The sequence below is a fragment of the Aethina tumida genome, chromosome 1, assembly GCF_024364675.1.
Source record: "Aethina tumida isolate Nest 87 chromosome 1, icAetTumi1.1, whole genome shotgun sequence".
NCBI classification, from domain to species: Eukaryota; Metazoa; Arthropoda; class Insecta; order Coleoptera; family Nitidulidae; genus Aethina; species Aethina tumida.
The window spans coordinates 3969545-3990862 of record NC_065435.1 but is presented as its reverse complement, the minus strand read 5'-3'; the positions used below and the strand labels follow the sequence as shown (position 1 = coordinate 3990862).

Below are 21318 nucleotides of genomic sequence, written 5' to 3'. Positions count from 1 at the left end.
TAATAATAAAAATTGTTAAACTTCATAACGTTTTAAAAATATTATCCATAATGAAAATCAATTTCTGTCTTAAAGTTTACTGTTAGAAAATTATTGTTATTTGATTATATAAATTCATTATTATACATAAAAATTAATATACATCATAAAGTCTTAAAAATATAGTTACAACATAAGGTCAAAAAAAAAGAATAATAAAATATATCAATGTTATTTTAGTAATTTCTAATCTAATCTAAAAACAATGAATATTAATTTTTTTGAGAAGTGCAACTATAAAATTATTCTTCATAAGTTGTATAAATTGTCTGATTTACTATTATTTAAGTAACCTCTTAAAAATATGAAATATTAAACGTCATTTACAAAATTATTGTTAATTGATTATGTAAATTCAATATTAATCAAATGACATTTTTTAAAAAAATTAATATACACCATAAATAAAGTCTTAAAAATATATTTTACAATTCAAAACTAGAAAGAATAATAAAATAAATTAATATTATTTTAATAATTTACTTTAAAAACAACAAAAATGAATTTTCTTCAGATGTGGAATTAAAAAAATATTATTAATAATTTGTATAAATTGCCTCATTTATCTTTGTTTAAATAAGCCCTTAGAAATATAAATTATTAAACGTCACTGGACCTCAAAATATTATTTTTCTAATTTTTTACATTATCATTAATAAAAATTAGTAAACTTGATAATGTTTTAAAATTATAATTATCAATAATCAAAATCAGTTTCTGTTTTTCCTGTCACAAATTTATTGTTATTTGATTATGTAAATTCTATATTATTCAAATGACTTTCTTCGTATAAATTAATATACATCATAAATAAAGTCTTACAAATATATTTTACAATATGAGGTCAAAACTAGATAGAATAATTAAATAAATTAATATTATTTTGATAATTTACTCCAGAAACAATGAAAATTAATTTTCTTCAGATGTGCAATTAAAAAAATATTATTAATAAGTTCTTTAAATAGTCTCTTTTATCATTATTTAAGTAAGACCTTAAAATTATTAAACGGCATTGGACCTTAAAATATTATTTTTCTAATTTTTTACATTATCATTAATAAAATTTAGTAAACTTCATTATTCCTCAGCAACATATAATAATATTTTTTTTTTGATTAAATAAAAAGCACTTCCCTGATAATTTATTGCCCCTAAAACCTTTTTTACACATTTTTTTTTTTTTAAATCTTGACATTCACAAATTTATCTAAAGTACTCAAAGTTGTGTTTGAAACATCCATGAAACATTCATTCCTCAAATATGTTTTTGAAATGAGGTCCCACCAACAATATTTTTATCACATAAAAATTTATTTAAAAAAAATGATATAATATGAGTTTATTTAATTAAACAATTCACATAATACGTATATGACAAATAAATATTTATGGATTTAATAAAAATAAAAGCCTTCAAAGGCAACAAATAATATTGTATGTGTATTATTATATTTTCATACACATTTGTAATGAAATATTTTTAAATATAATATGAACGCAAAAATTTTGTACTAAATTAAAAATATATATCATAAAATAGATCAAAGCGTCGAACTGAAACTGAATGCGAAAAGGAACTGGTTTTCTCGACAAATTAATGAGGCTTCAAGACTACTCACTTTGTACATAATACTATTATAGTTTTCAAGGTAGCTACTTTTTTATACATTTAATTGCCGTTGGACTTTTGTCTTTGCACACAGTCGCCGGTGATTATTAAAAACTAAAACGGCACCTCAAAGTGGAAAACAAGACGTTACGGCCGTGCACAATAACATCACAGCCCAACGTAATTTGCGATGTATTGAAAAATAAAACCGTGTCATAAAATCTGACGATGCATAAAATTCGTGTTTAACGTTCACGTTTTCTCTTCACTTTTTTTTTATTAAAGGGTTCGTTTCAATTTCGTGTAATTTCCCAGTGTATTAAGGTGTAAATTATTCGTCGAATGCAGCGGGATCAAATCTTTAAATATCACAACGCTTTGAGGTACATTTGCCTACGGTCCATGAAGAGTTCTCAATTTATTGATTTAATACTTTCTATTGTATTTATTTCGGTCTTTGTTCTACCCGGTTCGGTGCACGATTCAAATTGGAAATTAAAAATAAAAAGTAAAGCGGAGAGGCATCATACGATGCACGGTACCCTTGAGGATCGGCTTCGTAAGGTCATCATTTTATAATAAAATAAATATTATTCCTGCAATAACTGCAGAAGGAATTCTGTGTGGGAATTCCACTTTTATGTTATTTCGTTTTTTTTTATCTAAGGACACTACGACGTATATTTATTTTACGTTGGTTTTTCTATTTACATATATCAAATGTATGAAGGAGCAGAGTCTGTTTGTCGAATAACATATAATAACTTTGCGAAAATCTTATTATTATTGAAACTTAACTTACAGAATATTAACCATAAAATATAAACACACAAACGCTTTTCTGTTTTTAAAAGAATAATTCTCAAGAACTCAATAATGAATAAGACCAAATTTGAATTTATATTTTCATCAGGAGTAACTTTATAATTATTTAAATTATCTTCATTATTGTATGTGTTCTACCTACTCACAAATTTTGACCATATAAGAAACACTTTTTTATTAAACATATATTGGACGCATTCACCATTATCTTAACAGTTTGTTTAAATAATGGTGGATGCGTCATATTTGAAGACATGTTTTAGGAAAATAAAATTAAATATCACCTTAGGTCCAATCATTTTTTTATTTTGTATACATTATCCTAATATATTTGTATAAAGAAAGATGTGAAATTGATTTTCAATAATTCAAATTCAAGTAGATATGATACCATATGATAAAACAACCTCAGATTGTATTTATCTTTGTATTTGTAACAAATCATTAGGAAAACTATTTTTCTGATAAATTATGCAAAGAATTTAATGGATTTAAAAAATATTCAATGGCGTAGTCAATAGGGCAAGAAAAATAGGAGAACATGAACAGATTTGACCAAAACTTACAGAAAAAACAATTTTAAAATTTAAATTTGAAGAATTCAATTTTCATCAGGAGAAACTATGATATTTTATTTATTTTATATAAATTTTCTTTATTGTTATAGGTGTCCTTCGTACTCACAAATATTGACCATCTATATCACCTTGTTTATTAAACATATAGTGGGCGCATCCACCATTAATAAATTAAACAGTTTATATCAATAATGGTGGATGCTCTTAGTTGTAGGGATGTTTTAGAAAAACTAAAATTAAATATTTCAATATTTTGTTCACTGAATATAATTTTTAATTATTGATGGATTAACATATTTTTAAATTCAAATCAAAACATTTTAAATTAAATTATTTTCGAATTGTTGGAAACAAACAAATAAATCATTCATTCGTAAACAACAAATGATAATTGAATAAATACATACAGAGTAAATTATGAAAATTTAATTATATTGTTTTGTTTTTGTCTATTAATTCGTTTCAGAATTTAAATTGTGATATATTTGATGTTACATCCAAATCAACATTGCAAAAATTTACCTGTGGATTTATTCATATTTTTATTCTGATTCAACTGAATTGAATATTAAATTACAGTAGTATAAATTTATTTTAAATTTACAGGAAGTAAAATCGTCGTAGAAACACTAACTCTGTTACCTCCAAAACAAAATAATTATTACTTGAGTTAAACTATTTAATTTTAATATAATTTACTAAAACGTATTCAATCTCAACATTTTTTAGTTCAAAACTAAAATGTATAATATTGACTCAAATTAATTAAATTGGCTAAAATATTTTACATTTTAAAAAGTTACTATAATGACCACTATTATATATTAATTTTCTAAAAAGTTATAAATAATTCTATAATTATAATGATTAATAAATCAGAATAAAATTAAAATTTATTGTAGTTAATAACGTCCAATAATGAGGAAAATCTAAATAATTTTTTACAAATTGTTTTTTTCTCATACAAAATTATTAAATTACTTTGGAATTGTTGAAAACAATAAATCATTCATGAATAAACAGTTATTGATAATTGAATAAATAAATAGTAAATTATGAAAATTTAATTATATTGTTTTGGTTTTTGTCCATTAATTTGTTTCGGAATTTAAATTATGATATATTTAATATAACAGACCAAACTAACGTTACAAAAATTTACCTACAGATTTATTTCTATTTTTTTATTGTTTCAACTGAATTGAATATTCAATTACAATAGTTTAAATTTAATTTAAATTAACAGGAAGTAAAATCGTCGAATAAACATAAACTCTGTTAGGTCCAAAACAATATAGTTAACTATTAGTTGAGTTAAACTATCTAATATAATTTACTAAACTGTATTCAATGTGAACATTTTTTGGTTTAAAATTAAATGTAAAACTTTGATTCAAATTATTTAAATTGGCTAAAATATTTTACATTTTAAAAAGTTACCATAATAATGACCACTATTATACATTAATTTTATAAAAAGTTGTTTTAAATAATTCTATATTTTGGTTAATGATTAATAAACCAGAAGAAACAAGATGTTTCTAAAATGTCCCATAATGAGGAAATTCTAAATAATTTTTCACAAATTGTTTTTTCTCATACTTCAGTAATCTTTGGTTCAATGATTTTTATATCAATTTTAAATAATCAAACAACTACATTAAATTACTTTGAAATTGTTGAAAGATATAAATAAATCATTCGTGAAGAACAATCATTGATATTTGAATAAATAATAGTAAATTATGAAAATTTAATTATAATGTTTTGGTTTTTGTCCATTAATTCGTTTCGGAATTTAAATTATGACATATTTAATGTAACAGACCAAATTCAACGTTATAAAACTTAACTGCAGATTTATTTATATTTTTTATTCAGTAGTTTAAATTTAATTTAAATTAATAGGAAGTAAAATCGTCTGTAAACATTAACTCTGTTAGCTCCAAAATAATATAACATATTTCATGAGTATTTAACTTATTTAATATAATTTACTAAATCGTATTCAATCTGAACATTTTTAGTTTAAAACTAAAATGTAAAATATTGACTCACATTAATTAAATTTATGAAGTATTACAGTCCTGAGGAGCAAGTTTTAAACTTCGGGCAGAGCTTTAATAAGTGTACAACTTGGCGAGATAATCCGGCGTTATTTAAAATAATAAATTCCTACAGTATGAAAAAACTTTTTGATTAAATCAAAAACTAATATGTTAATTTAAATATTTTATAATTAAAAATTAAATTATCGGGGTGTGAAACTACCTAAAACGAAAACACCTTAATTGTATTGATTGACTTTATTTATAGCCAGATAATAAGGGTTTAATTAAAATGCTTCTCCTTGGAGAATACTTACAATGTATCAAACTCCGCCATCAATTTGTAGCGATTCCCCAAATAAATTACCCTAAAATTTCATCGGAAATATTAAACAATAGGAAAAAAACGTCGATTTTAATCTTATGACAGATGTTTATTTTACGCCATTAAAGTTATCACGCGTTGTTTCCATAAGAAATTCTCAAACGTAACTCCCACCAGACACGATCACGACGATAAACATGTGTTCGTATAGGTGGATGTATAACACACGAAATTATTACACATTAAAATGATATTTTTGTGTGCGATACCAATTGAACTGATGTGTAATTCCGACACGGCATTCCCCCATAAAATCCCGTAACACTTCGGGAAAAGGGCCAAGCTGTTACTGAATTCCGAACTTAGTTTTTAATAAAACGCATCACGGCAGTTTTAATTTAAAAGCAAAACAAAAAAAAAAAAAACTGTAATTAAGCCCACGATATATTTTTGTTCGTCGGCCGATGGGACGGGGAGTAAGTTCGAAAAACGTGAATTTATTTAAATGCAAAAGAGGTCAGTCAACAGGCAGTGGCGAGGGCAAGAGCAAGAAAAGGTAGAGGAATGCGATAAACATTGTCAGTGTCAGCAGCGAGGGAGGAAACGACCCTATTAAATAACGGCTTGCACTTCCATCCAATATATAAGCCGGCAAGATAAATACATGTACCTTTCTAATGGTCTTTTAATTATAACCCGCTATTTATTATATCCCCATTTGTTATTTGGCTCATCCACGCTCAGTTTAGCCGCGACGAGAAAATAAGGCAGTGAGCTTTGGTCGGTCAACACTAATTACTGGATAAACGGTGGAATATTTTAAAGAATACAAACTCACTAATATACTCAGTGGCGCAGTCCAGTGCTACAATTTTAATGAAATTTGGTGTGTTAACTCTCGTCCATTCAGTTCAAATTCAGTTAGAACGAAGACGTCCAAATTTAATCTTCTAAGTGAATTTGATAAAGGAAGCTGGAGTTTGTTTTTGTCATTAAGATAAGCTAGAGTCTAAGCACTGTCTGGAAGAAGGTACTGCAGAGAAAGGCCAAATCCATAATTTCTACCATCTGAAGCTGATTTAACAATTTGTTAGCTCAGCAGCTTTGTGGAACCCCATTTGTTACCTTATATTAGTACCCTTCAAAATACAGTTTTCCAATGGGATAATGCCCAATTTCAGGTTGAACTGCCTCCAATATTCCGATGTAAGTTTGTTGTCAAGATCTCTGGACTCCGGACATTCCTCCACAACCTTTGGCGGACCTTCAAGATCAAGGTCTTCATCAGTTCACCTCAATAGATCAATGCCAAGTCGACTCAATGAGTGTCTGAATCATTATAGAGGTGTAACTCATTATATTTACTTTTCTCAATTACATAAAAAACAAATAAAAACTGACAACTGAATCCATGTATTCCTTTTTCTGTCACTTTGTGTCACTGTGTACTTATTATGTGTAATTATTTTTTGCTGAATATAAATAAATTTATTTAAATTATTTGCTGCTGTACCTTTTTACGGAAGTATAAAATCAATACACAATATTAAGTACGGGTGCTTAGACCGTAGATAAAATTTAATCTACATAAATTAAGCACGTTGAGATAACCAAATTCGCCTCACCATTTTTAATATACTCCCTTGTAAAACTGTTGACTCATCATATAAATCAATTACTTTTGAAAGCAAAAATTAATTGCATATGCATAATCACTTAAATATTCTATACAGAAGGAATTAAAATGATTATTTCAGGAGATGTAGTGAAAATAAATTAAATTTATCTTGATAAAAATTCAATTAATAATTGATGCTGTTTGAATGGGAGGACTTATCAGCGTACGAATTCAAAATAACTTATGATGACTTAATAAATAAATTTAATAAAAAATAAATATATCTTGATAGAATTCCAATTTAATATTCCGAAGAGGAAATAATTAAATTGCTTTGATCTAAAATGATCAGTGTAATGAATCTCAGTAGATATTACAAAGAAAATAATTTAAATAAATTTAATAAAAATATAATATTCCTTAGAAAAAATTATTTAACAGTTTTAATTTTAACAATTAATATTATTAACACTGGAAACACATGAAAGTAGTTATATTTAATATAAATAACCAAAGAAAAAAGTTTAATGTTTAATTAAACATAATTTTAGACTTGACTTAGAAATTAAAATTTTAAATAAAAGGATACAATAAATAAATTTAATAAAATAATAAATATACTCTATAGAATTTAAATTAATACAAAATTAAATAAGCAATTTAAATAAATTAAATATAAAAATAAATAAATTCGGACAAAATCTCACTTAATATTTAGTACAGGATATATGAAACAGGTTTTATTTAAATTTATATCAATGCAGGGATTAAATGAATTCATATAAACTAGTAAATAAATTTACAAAAAACTAAATATGTACTGACAAAATTCGAATGTAATCCATCCACTCAACAATTAATTATAAAACAAATATGATATGAAACTGGAGTAAAATAATTTTAACAAAATAAACAACATGTTTACAGTAACAAAATTTACTTTACTTTTACTGTGAAATAATACGAACTAAAATATGTTTTTTTTGTGATGTGGTTTATTTGTTTAATCGGACATTTTCAAACATTTTATGATTGTTACATACGAGATAAACACGTTTTTTTAAATACATTGTAATTTTTATATCATTAATTTATTTATTAAATAATTTTCTATTAACAAAACTTTAAATTAAATAGGAAAGTCATTAAATTTGCTGATCAATTTGATGAAACAAAAATATTCTAATAAATATTCAGTTAATATTGCACAGAACTGTTTTTATTTTAGTAATCAAAATTATAAATATTGTGATTAATCACATGAGTGTTTTATTATATAAATTCAATATAAATAATCAAATACTTCTAAAGAACAAAAACAAAATAAAGTTTATATATTATATATTATTATAAATTTTAACTTTAATTACATGAATTCACAGGAAAAGTTTAAATAAAATTAATATTCTAATAAATTTTTATTTAAGTTTTTATTTTAAAATTTATTTTTTTAAATTGACAATAACAATAAAAAATACAATAAATAAATAAATAAATTTAATAAATATAAAATTTAAATAAATACAATATAAAATTGAATATAGCTCACTTGACTCAAAATTGCAATCTGCTTTTATTTAGCAATTTAAAGTGAAGTGTTCAAATTTAAATAGAAACAAATAAAATTTAAATAAATTCAGTATAAAAATAAATGAATCCGTATAAAACTTCACTTAATATTTAGTACAGGATATATGAAACAGGTTCTATTTAAATTTATATCAATGTGGGGATTAAACGAATTCATACATACATATACTATATAAATTTAGTAAAAAAAAAATGTGTACCAACAAAATTCGAAAATAATCCATCTACACAACAATTAATTATAAACTAATAAATAACTTAAAATAAATGTGATATGAAATTGGAGTAATACAATTATAACAAAACAAACAACATGTTTACAGCAACAAAATATTTCAAACAATATTTCGTGTACAAATATTTTGTTATGAAATTATACCAACTAAAATATTTTTTGTTTGTGTAGTGGTTTATTTGTTTAATCGAACTGGAGATTTTATTATAAAAAACTTTTTGTAATCCAAAAATTGCTATACCGTATTTTAAACTTGTAAATAAATCAATTAATTTTAATTAGTGGTTTTTTAATTAACACTCAGCAATTTCAAAAAAAAAAACAGAAAAATAAATTTTCATTTAATAATGCATAAATGCAATATTTATTGAACTGTTAGTTTTAGCATTTAAATTTGGCAATATTAAGGTTAATTATACGAATTTCTGTAATATTTTAAGATATTGTTTATATAAATTTAATATGAAGAAATCCTAGTAAAGAGGAAGAAGGAAATGTTTTAAATCATTCTTATTAAGATTACCCTTATTAAGGTTAAGGTTATTAAAAATTAATATAAAAAAAATTAAAAATTAAAAAAAAATAAATAAATAAATTAAAATAAATTAATAAATTTTGTTGGACAGTTTAAAATTTAGTTAAATTATGTTAATAAGTTAATTAAACCACCATTCTTCATAGTTCAATAATGGTGAATGCCTCAAAAACATTTTAATTATTAAAATTAAACTTGCAAGATTTTTAGAAAAGGTTAAATAGCAATTATTCTAATAATAATATTATAAATTTTCAGTTATTGTTAAATAAGATTTATATAAACACATTATAAATCTAAATAAAATATACTAGACTAAATGTTTCTTAGAAAATTAAATTAGAAATTAATTGTAAATTCACAAGAAATTAAGAAAATGGGAATAAATAAAATTAAAATAAATTCAATATAAAAAATAAATAAATCCTAATCAAATCATACTTAATATACAACAATATTTATTTGAATTTATCTTTGTAGAAACGAATTCTAATAAAATAGTAAATAAATTTAATAGAAAATATAACATAAAATAAATTAATTATTAAATATAGAATAAATCACTGAAAATAATTTATATGTAACTGTACTAATATAATTTTAGCAAAACAAACAACATGTTTACAATAAAAAAATCACAATATTTTGCTATACTGTATATTTTATTACACAAATCTCATTTTTTTTAATAAAAAATTGCTATACACCACAACAAAAAGATTTAAATCAATGGTAATTTTAATTAGATGAATTCAACAAATTCTGATAAATTTATACTTAAATTTAGATTTTATTATCCCAAATTCTCATATGAGGAGGAATTATTCGAAGTGACAATAACTTAAAAGAACACAGTAAAGAAATTTAATTAATGAGTTGATTTTAGCGTTTGATATGAGGATAAATTAGTGTGATGTGTGATAATTTATACCAAATAAAACAAATAAAATATAAATAATTTCTATAAAAAGATGAATCTGAAAATTTCAATTAATGTTAAACACAACTAAATAAAGCATATTTGATTTGACTCAATGTTGTGATAACAATTTAAGGAGATATAGATAAATAAAATTGAAATGTATATAATATAAACATAAATAAATCGGGTAAAAGTCTCACTTAATATTCAGCACAGGATATATAAAACAGCTTTTATTTATATTTATCAATGTAGGAATTAAACGAATTCATGTTATTAAATACGAGACAATCTATTTATTTTTTAATTCATTATTTTAAGCTATTAATTTGATAATTAAATAATTTTCTATTAACAAAACAATAAAGTAAATTAGAAATGCCATTAAATTTTAATCGATGGTTATTTGTAATTATGTGTAAATAAATAACAGATTATGCATTTAGTTAAATAACTCTGGTTGGTTTAAATGAACAATTAACTTGTAATATTATTTACTGATCCTTTTAAATTATAAAAGTACAAATTTAAATTTATTGTGTGTGCACGTGAAAAATATTTACATTTTTAATTACTGTATCACATACGATGTTGGGTTTTACTGTGTTGTTATAATTAACCAAAGCCAAAATAACGTCATTAAATTTTCATTACTTGAGTTATTATTAAACTAGAGCAAACACTTATTATATATTACAAAATGGTGTGTTTAACCATTCTGAATCGTGTACCATGAATATCAAACTTGTTTATTTTAAATAGATTAAATTTTTTATCAAACAATCTACAGTTTAAGCAAACTAATTTAAGCACCGAAGTGTTCCGTACTGAAAATAACACAGATTTAAACGGCTTAAAGTACAATAAACTTCAATGTCTCAAGCAGCATAATTCGGAGCCGCATTAGATGAATTTTTATCCAATAATCTATAGTTTAGAGTATCCGAAGTCGAATAATCCGGGCAACATAAAATTCAATTACGACGGAATTTCGAAACTTAACCCGGTAATCCATCATCCACCGCGAGAGTAAATGATTTAGGTCGCTTTGTGATTTGTTTTCGTGTGCATTAAAACCGAGATAGGTGGGTGGGTAAGTGTGAAGTAAAAGAGAAACTCATCGGTAAGGGCGGCGCTTAAGGCACGCACACTAATTTCGTCAATGGATCCGGAACATTTTTAATTTTGTTCACAGCCACGTACCGGATCGATACGATCGAGATTCGGAAACGTTTATGCACATCGGCCTGAACGTCATTCGGAATTTCGACGCGTTACGTGATTAGGTCGGTCCGTAAGTTTCATCAACATGTAAATCCTTAAATGAGCGATTGCTCTTTTCAGTGTTGGCAGGACCCTCGGTAATCATGCACTTGTCTGCGCCCCGCCGCCGGTCATTAGGTCTCCTCTCTTTTGCCGTGCTCGACGACGGATTGCGATTAAATGAATTTTATTGTTCGTGTCGCGAACGAAACGGAATTTACGGACGTACGGGGTGTCACAAAGTCGTTGGTTTTAGTTGTCACATGCATTCCCAGACTAGATAGACATTTATTTACAATATTTGTAATAACTTCTTCAAAATATTTATTTATCTATTTATTTAACTTTTTATTTAAGTTATTTAATTTAATTTATTTAATTTATTTAATTTATTTAATTTATTTAATTTATTTAATTTATTTAATTTATTTAATTTATTTAATTTATTTAATTTATTTAATTTATTTAATTTATTTAATTTATTTAATTTATTTAATTTATTTAATTTATTTAATTTATTTAATTTATTTAATTTATTTAATTTATTTAATTTATTTAATTTATTTAATTTATTTAATTTATTTAATTTATTTAATTTATTTAATTTATTTAATTTATTTAATTTATTTAATTTATTTAATTTATTTAATTTATTTAATTTAATTTATTTAATAATTTATTTAATTTATTTAATTTATTTAATTAATTTATTTAATTTATTTAATTAATTTATTTAATTTATTTAATTTATTTAATTTATTTAATTTATTTAATTTATTTAATTTATTTAATTTATTTAATTTATTTAATTTATTTAATTTATTTAATTTATTTAATTTATTTAATTTATTTAATTTATTTAATTTATTTAATTTATTTAATTTATTTAATTTATTTAATTTATTTAATTTATTTAATTTATTTAATTTATTTAATTTATTTAATTTATTTAATTTATTTAATTTATTTAATTTATTTAATTTATTTAATTTATTTAATTTATTTAATTTATTAATTAATTTAATTTAATTTATTTAATTTATGTAATTTATTTAATTTATTTAATTAATTATTTAAAAATGAATTTACAATTTAAGAAATAAATATAAACAAAATAAATTCGGATACAATCTCACTTAATTTTGAATCAATCAATCAATTTATCAATGCAAGGATTAAGTAAATTCATATTAACTATGAAATAAATTTAATAAAAAATAAATATGAACAAGCAAAATTTAAAACTAATCCACTCAACAAATAATTATAAACTATATAATAAATACCTTAAATTAAATATGAAATGAAATTGGAATAACATAATTATAATAAAAAATGGCATTTGTACAATAACCAAATAATATTTACAACAAACAGTATTTTGGTTTTTGATTATAAAATTTAAAATTTATTAAAATATATTTTAATAAAAGTTCAATTAATATAAAGTAAACAAAAATTTAAACATGACCAAAACATGTTTTGTTTGTAACTGTACATTTTATGATTCAAGTGAAGTTTATAGATAAAAAATTGTTATTGTTGTTGTTTCTTTTAATACACAATAATTTGTGTAAGAATAATACTTTGCTATGAAATATTTTTTGTGTGGAAAAAAATCAAAGTATACAAAGCTCTGATATATTAATTTATCTTTAATTAAGATATAACGATGTTTCTGACATATTTTAAGATATTTAATACGTTATATTAATTGTTGCTTACGAAATATATAAATAGTATTTTTCATATATCTACCAAACTTGTTATGTCATATTATTATTAACGTATCTCAATAATTAGTAATTGTTTAAAATTAGTAAATATGTATTCTATCTTATCTATCTAAAATTTTACGTTTTGGTTTTAAATTGTAAATATTTTAATTACATTTACTTGAATTCTAAATAATTAAAAATAATATATAAAATAAAATTAATTAAAAAAAAAATAGAAAATAAATTTCAATAAAATTTAGTTAATAAATACAATCTAAAACAAGATAAAGGACAATTAATATATTTAAATATTTAAAATATTTTCATTTACGAATTTAAAATGAAAAATGTGAATTCACAACAATATAAGAAAATAGAAATAAATCCATTTTAAAAATAAATCTGTATAAAATCTATTGTAATATTTAATAAAGGATATATGAAACAGGTTTTATTCAAAATTTATCAGTGTAGGGATTAAGCGAATTAATATTAACTAATAAATAAATATAATAAAAAAACACGAACAAAATTCGAAATTAATCCACTCAACAATAAATCACGTAAATTAAATACGAGATGAAATTGGAGTAATATATTATAGTAAAACAATAAAATATTATTTATTTATTAACGATATTTCTGTTAGAAAAATATTTAGTTGTCTCTAAAATAAGTTTTATAATATCTTTACAACGCTATGATATATTAAAATATCTTTAATTAATGATGAAAGAAAGATATAATGACAAATTACGAGATATTTAATGTTGTTGTCTAAGAAACCTATATGTTTTCATATGTTAAAATTATCTAATATGATATTTGACTATAATACTATCTTAATCATTGAAAATTTGTTTTAAAATTAGTAATTATGACACAATTAATATAATAAGAATAATAAATTCTGATAAAACTTTACTGTGATTTTATAATAAAATAAGTTTAATAAAAGAAATAAAAAATAAATATATGAAATCAAAATTTAATTAATTTTAAATAAACTTAAATAAATACAACATAAAACTAAATTGAACACACTTTACTTAATATTACACACTGAAAATTAAACAGTTTTCATTCAGAAATTTAAGATAATCAAAGGTTATTTACAACTGTTTAATAAAATTGAAATAATTTCAGTATAAAATGAAATAATTTCTGTGAACATAATTAATTTTGTCACAATTTCAGTGTATATATACATATATTTTATAATAAGAAAAAATAAATTACCAATTACATCCTAGTTGGTTTATTTATATTCAATATTACTTAAAAATTTATTAGAAACCCAAAATATAACAAAGGCCAACAAAATGATTTTTTAGTGTTGGGAAACAAAGAACAAATTCAAAATATTTTTAATGTACTAATCCCAAAAATTTTACCAGATTCATCAGTTCTAATATGAACTAATTGAAATTAATTTGGATAAAAATCATAAAGATATAAGTATATATTTTAAGGTCAAAATTACATATCAAAGATTGAAATCCAATTAGTCAGATATACCCGGAGTTGTCCATGATTTCACGTAACTTTTTCCACGAGCTTAATCCCATTCCAAGGGCCCATACCATCTTATATTATTGGACTCAGTATGCTATTGAACTTTCGTGTATAAAGTTATGCTCAAACAATATGTGCTGTTCTCTTTAGCTGTGTATATCAACCAAACATTTTTTGTGATATATGTGTCTAAAACATTTTGAAAAAAGTAGAAAACACATTTTTTAAAATTGTGCTTATCTAACATATTTTGGCGTTCATTTGGGGGACCAGAATAAATCTTAGGCTCCACGTTTTGTATGTAAAACATGTGCTAAACATTTACGACAGTGACTCATGGGAAACTGTCTGAAGTTTGGCGTATAAATGATTCGCAGAGAAGCACAAAACATCATAATGACTCTCATTTTTCTCTCGCAAATATCAAAAGTTTTCTATTTGAGGTAACTAGTAACAGCCCAAATAATCAATATGGGACACCCTATATATACATACATGTTTAATAGAGCCGAATTCATTTTGTCGGACATTTAGTTGCTTTAAATTAGACGACCGACAACGTATACTGAATCCTAAATTTGTATTTTTCAAAAGAGCTTCCCGACGTCGACCGGATACAATTCACCCGATTTTCGTACCACATTGGAAACGACATCAACATTTATAAATAGAAAAGCAATCTTTTCTAAACGGGAAATAAACAGAATAAATTATAAATAAAGACAAAATTTCGGGGTGCGGCATAAAATACGACATAAACGTTTGAAGTGCCCGAAACTCAATTAAATCATAAATATCTTTTTGCGAGTTTTTCTGCGAAACGGTTTGGTTGACACAGCATGTAAATTAGGAAATGCAAATTACTGTGAGAGAAGTTACAAACAGATGTTAAATTTCAATACACATATTCGAAATGATTCATGCCCTCCAGTTCATTAGTCGAAATCAACATCCGACGACTTTTACGACAACATGAAAACTATGTTACAGTTAAAAGGGTTTATTGAAAACACTGCTCGGTTCATCTTTTTCTTTCTCTAACTCAAACCCTTTGGCAAAATTACACGCCTCCCTTTACGCAAGTACAAAACCGTAATCAAACTAGGTCTAGTTTGATAAAAGAAAAATCAATTAGTGTGTTCAATTCAAATTTTGTTTGAACGCTGAAATATTTAATAAAAACTTCAAAATTTTATTACCATGTGTAAAGTAAAAACGAAGCTTTCAAAGGAATCAATATTTTATTATTAAATTAAAATCCAAGCTCAATTTACGTCACATATTTGTTACGGTGTTTTTTTCGTATTGGATTAAAAATCTACTGAAAATAATTTTTATAGCATCCGCCAAACTTTAAATAAATAGGTCGCATTCACCATTTTTTGAACAAATTAAGAATTTCTTTAAGAAAATCATAAATAAAATTATGTGAGAATTGAAATGAAATTTTAATTTTATGAATCACTAATAATAAGCTTTTCATTAAATAATTGTAAACGAATTTCATACAAGGTTAGATGGAAATGAAATACTTAATATTATAAAATTGCATTCACCAGTTTTTTAATTAACTAATCTTACCTGATACATCATTAAGAAAATCGTTTATAAACTTACTTTAAACTGGGGAGGAAATGAAATGTTTAATTTGGGAATTTGTACTAATATTTTGTGTTCAAAAATAACTTTCATTAAAAATTCATAAATGAATTTAATATAAGCTTGGGTGGAATTGAAATATTCTGAACCTGTTAAAATAAATTTATTAAAGGATTCGTTCTCCGGTTTGTAGCTAATTACAATTTTACATATTACATCAAGATATATTAAGGAGAAAATCGTTTATAAATCTATTTTAAATGGTAGAAATTAAATATTTGTGTGAACGAATCATTATATTAGTTTTCCAAGTAACATCGTAAGTAAATTTAATACAAACTTAATTGAAACTGAAGTATTTAACGTCAAAACCAATAAAAATAAATTTATTAATTGGCTCACACCCCAACTGCAACTAATTACTATTTTCAATTTTACGTCAAGAATGATCATTGAGAATTTAATTTAAACTTGGATGAAAATGAAGAATTAATACCAGTTGTCACAAAAAGTAGTAAAAAAATTTAATACGAACTCAACTAAAACGGAAATATTTAACTTCTAAACCAATAAAAATAAATGTAATAATAAGCTCATACACCAGTTACGTAACTATTGTGTAATAATAATTAAAATTTTTAATGAATTTAATTTAAATATGAATTGAAATAAAAAAATTTATTTGAGATAGTGAGTAACTATTGTGTTGAAAAATAATTACAGCAGTTGTTATAAAATATTGTAAATAGATTTAATAAAAGCTTAACTGAAAATTAAAATATTTTATTTCAGAACCAATAAAAATATTTTTATTGAAGAGCTAACGTACCATTTTTGAAATAATTACAATTTTATATTTTGCATCAAGAATTATTATTGAGACAATAGTTTATTAATTTACGTTAAACTTGGAGGAAAATGAAAATTTTTGTTTGAAAATATGTGTTGAAAAATAATTATACTTGTTGTCACAAAAAATCACTAAATAGAAAATTTAATAGAAGCTTAACTGAAAATGAAATATTTAATTTCAGAACCAATTAAAATAAATTTATTAAGGGACTCAAGCACGAGTTTTGTAACTAATTAAATTTTATATATACGACTTGAATTATCATTGAGAAAATAGTTTATGAATTTATTTAAACATGGATTAAATTGAAAAATTTAATTTAAGAACGTGAGTAAATATTTTGTGTTTAAAAATTATTATATCAGTTGTCATAAAAATGTCATAAATGAATTTAATATAAGCTTAAGTAAAAATAAAACATTTAACTTCAAAACCAATAAAAATAAATTCGTTAAAGGGCTAAATCACTAATTTTATAATTAAATATAATCTTATATATTACATTAAAAAGTAGTGTAACGAAATCGTTTATGTACTTATATTAAATTTAGGTGAAAATGAAATAATTTAATTTGAGGATCTACTCAAATATTTTCTGTTAAATATAACACAACAATTTAGAAGATCGTAAAAGAATTTAATATAAGCTTAAGTGGAAAAGAAATACCTAATTTCAGAATGAAAATATTTTCCTCTAAATATTTTAGTAAAAATAACTGTATCAATTTTAATTAATTAAATTATTATAATTTTGTCATTCACTTACATATTGTTTATGTATTAAAATTAAAATATATTTATGTGGTTAATATAATAATAATAATATTTAGTTAAAACTTAATTAAATGAAAGTAAAAATTTCCATATTAATAAATTTTCCATTATCCCACTAAATAAATAAATGTGTAAAGTTGTGAATTCAAATTTATATTGGTTGCGTTAATATTACCTGTAAAATAAACAAAGAGAGAGAGAAAGAATTTTTGATACATAAATATGATTTTTAATTCAAAAACTTGTTTGTCGATGTGGAAAAGCTTGAGCGACGAATCATAAAAGTCGCCATAAATAAAATTTGATGTGCAGGACTGATACTCAAAACTCAATCAAATTATCAATATCTTTTAGAATCTTTTCAAAAGTCCTGTTGACACAATATGTAAATTGGAAATGGAAATTCAACCGAGGGAAAGTTACAAACAGACATTAAATCTCAATATACTTTAAAATATTTAAAATAATTTATAAATGCCAAAGACTTGTCAAACAGTGCAAACCTTTAATCGACCACCGAAGTTTTGTAAATCTTCAACTTACTTTCGGAATCAAATTGTGTTCAACACAAAGGTTAAAAAATTGAATTTTATTGACAAACGTTAAAGTTGCAATAAAGGGAAAACGGATTTATCCACCGATATTTTCTCAAAGGGATGCAATAAAGTCGAACTTTTGTTTACAGACGCTATGCCATCGCTTTTTTTTTCTTCACTTTTGTGCTTACCCAACTAATTGTTTCCTCAATTAAAAACTTCGATCATTGACGGAGATTCTAATAAACGTCTGAATATTTTAGAAATAGGTCAAAAACACGTATAACGCATTAAAAATAATTGCCACAGTTAATGAAAAGATGCGAGCTAGCTCAAGATAGTTCAAAAGCAACACGGACTTAAAAACCCCCATTTATATTAATTGGGCAATTTCTTAACGTTCATTAAAAGGTGTTATCTAAAAGGCTGGTTTTTACTTAAAAGAGAATTAAAATTAAAAAAGTGCATCATTTCCTTTAAACTTTAATATTTACGGTAAAATGTTTGAATTCAGTCTTTTAATTACCACGATACAAATAGTCGCACGGTGGCTGAAAATTGACTTCAGCTCGATCGATTTTTATTTCAACTAAATGTTTTGTTACTTTGTTGGTTCTGGAAAAGGTTTTTAATGTGCTGCCCTCAAATGTCAAAATTACAAAATTAAATTGTTTTGTGTATTTAAAAATTGGAAAATGAATTAAATTGTATAAAATGTCAAAGCATTATAAAAATGAATAGAGAGTATGGGCATTGAAAAAATGCATATAAAACAAGTCTAGAGCTGGTCTGGAGCTAGACTTGCATGAAACTTGCTGAAAAATAAGGCGGAGAATAAAATTAAAACCGAGGGTTTAAAAATAATTTAGTTTGCGATTGTGATGAAATAATCCGAAGGTAAACTGTATTGCAGCTGCTCTCTATTTTTTAATTAGATTGTTTGAAAATAAATGATTTTATCGACAACAAAATAAAAGCAGGAAATGAAAAGGAAGCTAATAAAATCCGTTCATAATTGCGTCAATTAAAATGTGTCGGAAATTAGTTGAGTGAAGCTGAAAACACATTAAGTAAGTTCCATTTGAAAATAAATTGACTAGAAGTTGACGATTTTACAGGAAGCAGCTGAAATTATGTCAAGATAGCTGTACAAAAATCATCTACTTTCCGTTTCCGATGGATTTACTTAACGGCCGCTGGGAAGTTAATAAACTAGCGCTGGCACACTGGCACCAACCTATTCCATTCCATTTCGTTCCATTCTAGGCAACTCTTCCTCCTTAACACTTACTCAATACTTGTTCCTATACGGAAGTCATAGGAAGTCGATTAAACGTTAAAGCCGACCGTCTTATTCCAATCTCACCTTCACCCTACTTCTAAACCCAACTACAACTTCTAATCGCTTTATAATTTATATACAAACCGGCTTTTTTCACACATATTTACACATGACAATTTACATACACATTTTAATTACACAAAAATATATATAACACTGTAACAACTAAAGTTTTACTTAAGGAAGTTTAAACTTCCCCAAATTATAAATTAAACCTTTTAATAAAAATTGCATTTTGGTCACAGTGGGACCAATTTTAATATAAGAACAGTTACAGAGTTTAAAAGACTTATTTTGGCATTAACTCTAATGTTAAACTTGTTTCTAAATTTTAAGCCTAATTTCACTGAAAACGAAAACTTTTGCTTCGGTGATTATTTGCTCTGCTAATTGAAAATTCTTTTGAAACATTTTAATGTGAGAAATAAACTTGTTGTATTTAGTTTATTACAAAAATATCAACGTAAAAATTGAGTACAATGATGTAATATAAAGTTGAATTAAAAAAACTTTGTTATAATTAAGTTCGTTATTTAAAATTTAATTAAATTTATCTTAAACATTTAATAAAAATTGTTTTGACCACAGTGGGAAGAATTTTATCATCAAATCTGAAACAAACTTATTTGGATATTTGTTTCTTAAAGTTAAGCCTAATTTACCTGAAACATGTTTCCCCCTGGTAATGAAAAATCTTTGACAAACTTTATACTGTGAATATTAAATTATGAAATAATAATTGAATTCATTAGTAACTAATACGAGTACGATTTCGGAATAATAAAGTTTCATTACACGATTGAAGTATCTTAATATATAATTAATTTAGATTTATAAATTAGATAAATCTAATTTTCTTTTAATAAAATTATACTCATTATTTAATTTGTTAATTTTAAAATTTAATTGGCGTGGAGCACGTGTTAATAATTAATCAAATTTAAAATAATTGTCTTTTTATTTCCCGTCCTTTCAGAGAGACAATTATATATTTCACAATCTGAAGACTCTTAATTTAATAAGGTCAAGTGAAAAACTCAGCAAAATATTAAAAACGAGGTGAATATAATAAGACTTTTATTTTAATAAGAGCTGATTTTAAAAATATGCTTGTACACAAAATAATATTTTTGTAGCTTTTAATTTTAATGGCAACCTTTCTCTTCCATTATGATTTTTTTCTGGTCAAGAATGTCTGCTTTTATCATAAAGGATTTCCGTAATATAAATTTAATTTGCTCCATTATTCGTTATGAAAATGTTTTTGTTTTATTTTGTTTCGAGTTATGTAACTTATTAGCTTCCTAGGAAGTGTTCACAAAGATACTTCAATTTATTATAATAAGTCGAGGAATTCAAATTATGCCGCAGTCGGAAACATCTCTATAAAT

At 23.6% G+C, this 21318-nt stretch overlaps 1 protein-coding gene across 1 annotated transcript in view; it reads right to left on the bottom strand.

Moving 5' to 3' along the window:
* LOC109609451 (metabotropic glutamate receptor-like) overlaps window positions 1-21318 on the bottom strand; it is a 170970-nt gene that overhangs the window by 76076 nt on the left and 73576 nt on the right. The gene's annotated exons all lie outside the window — the stretch shown is intronic.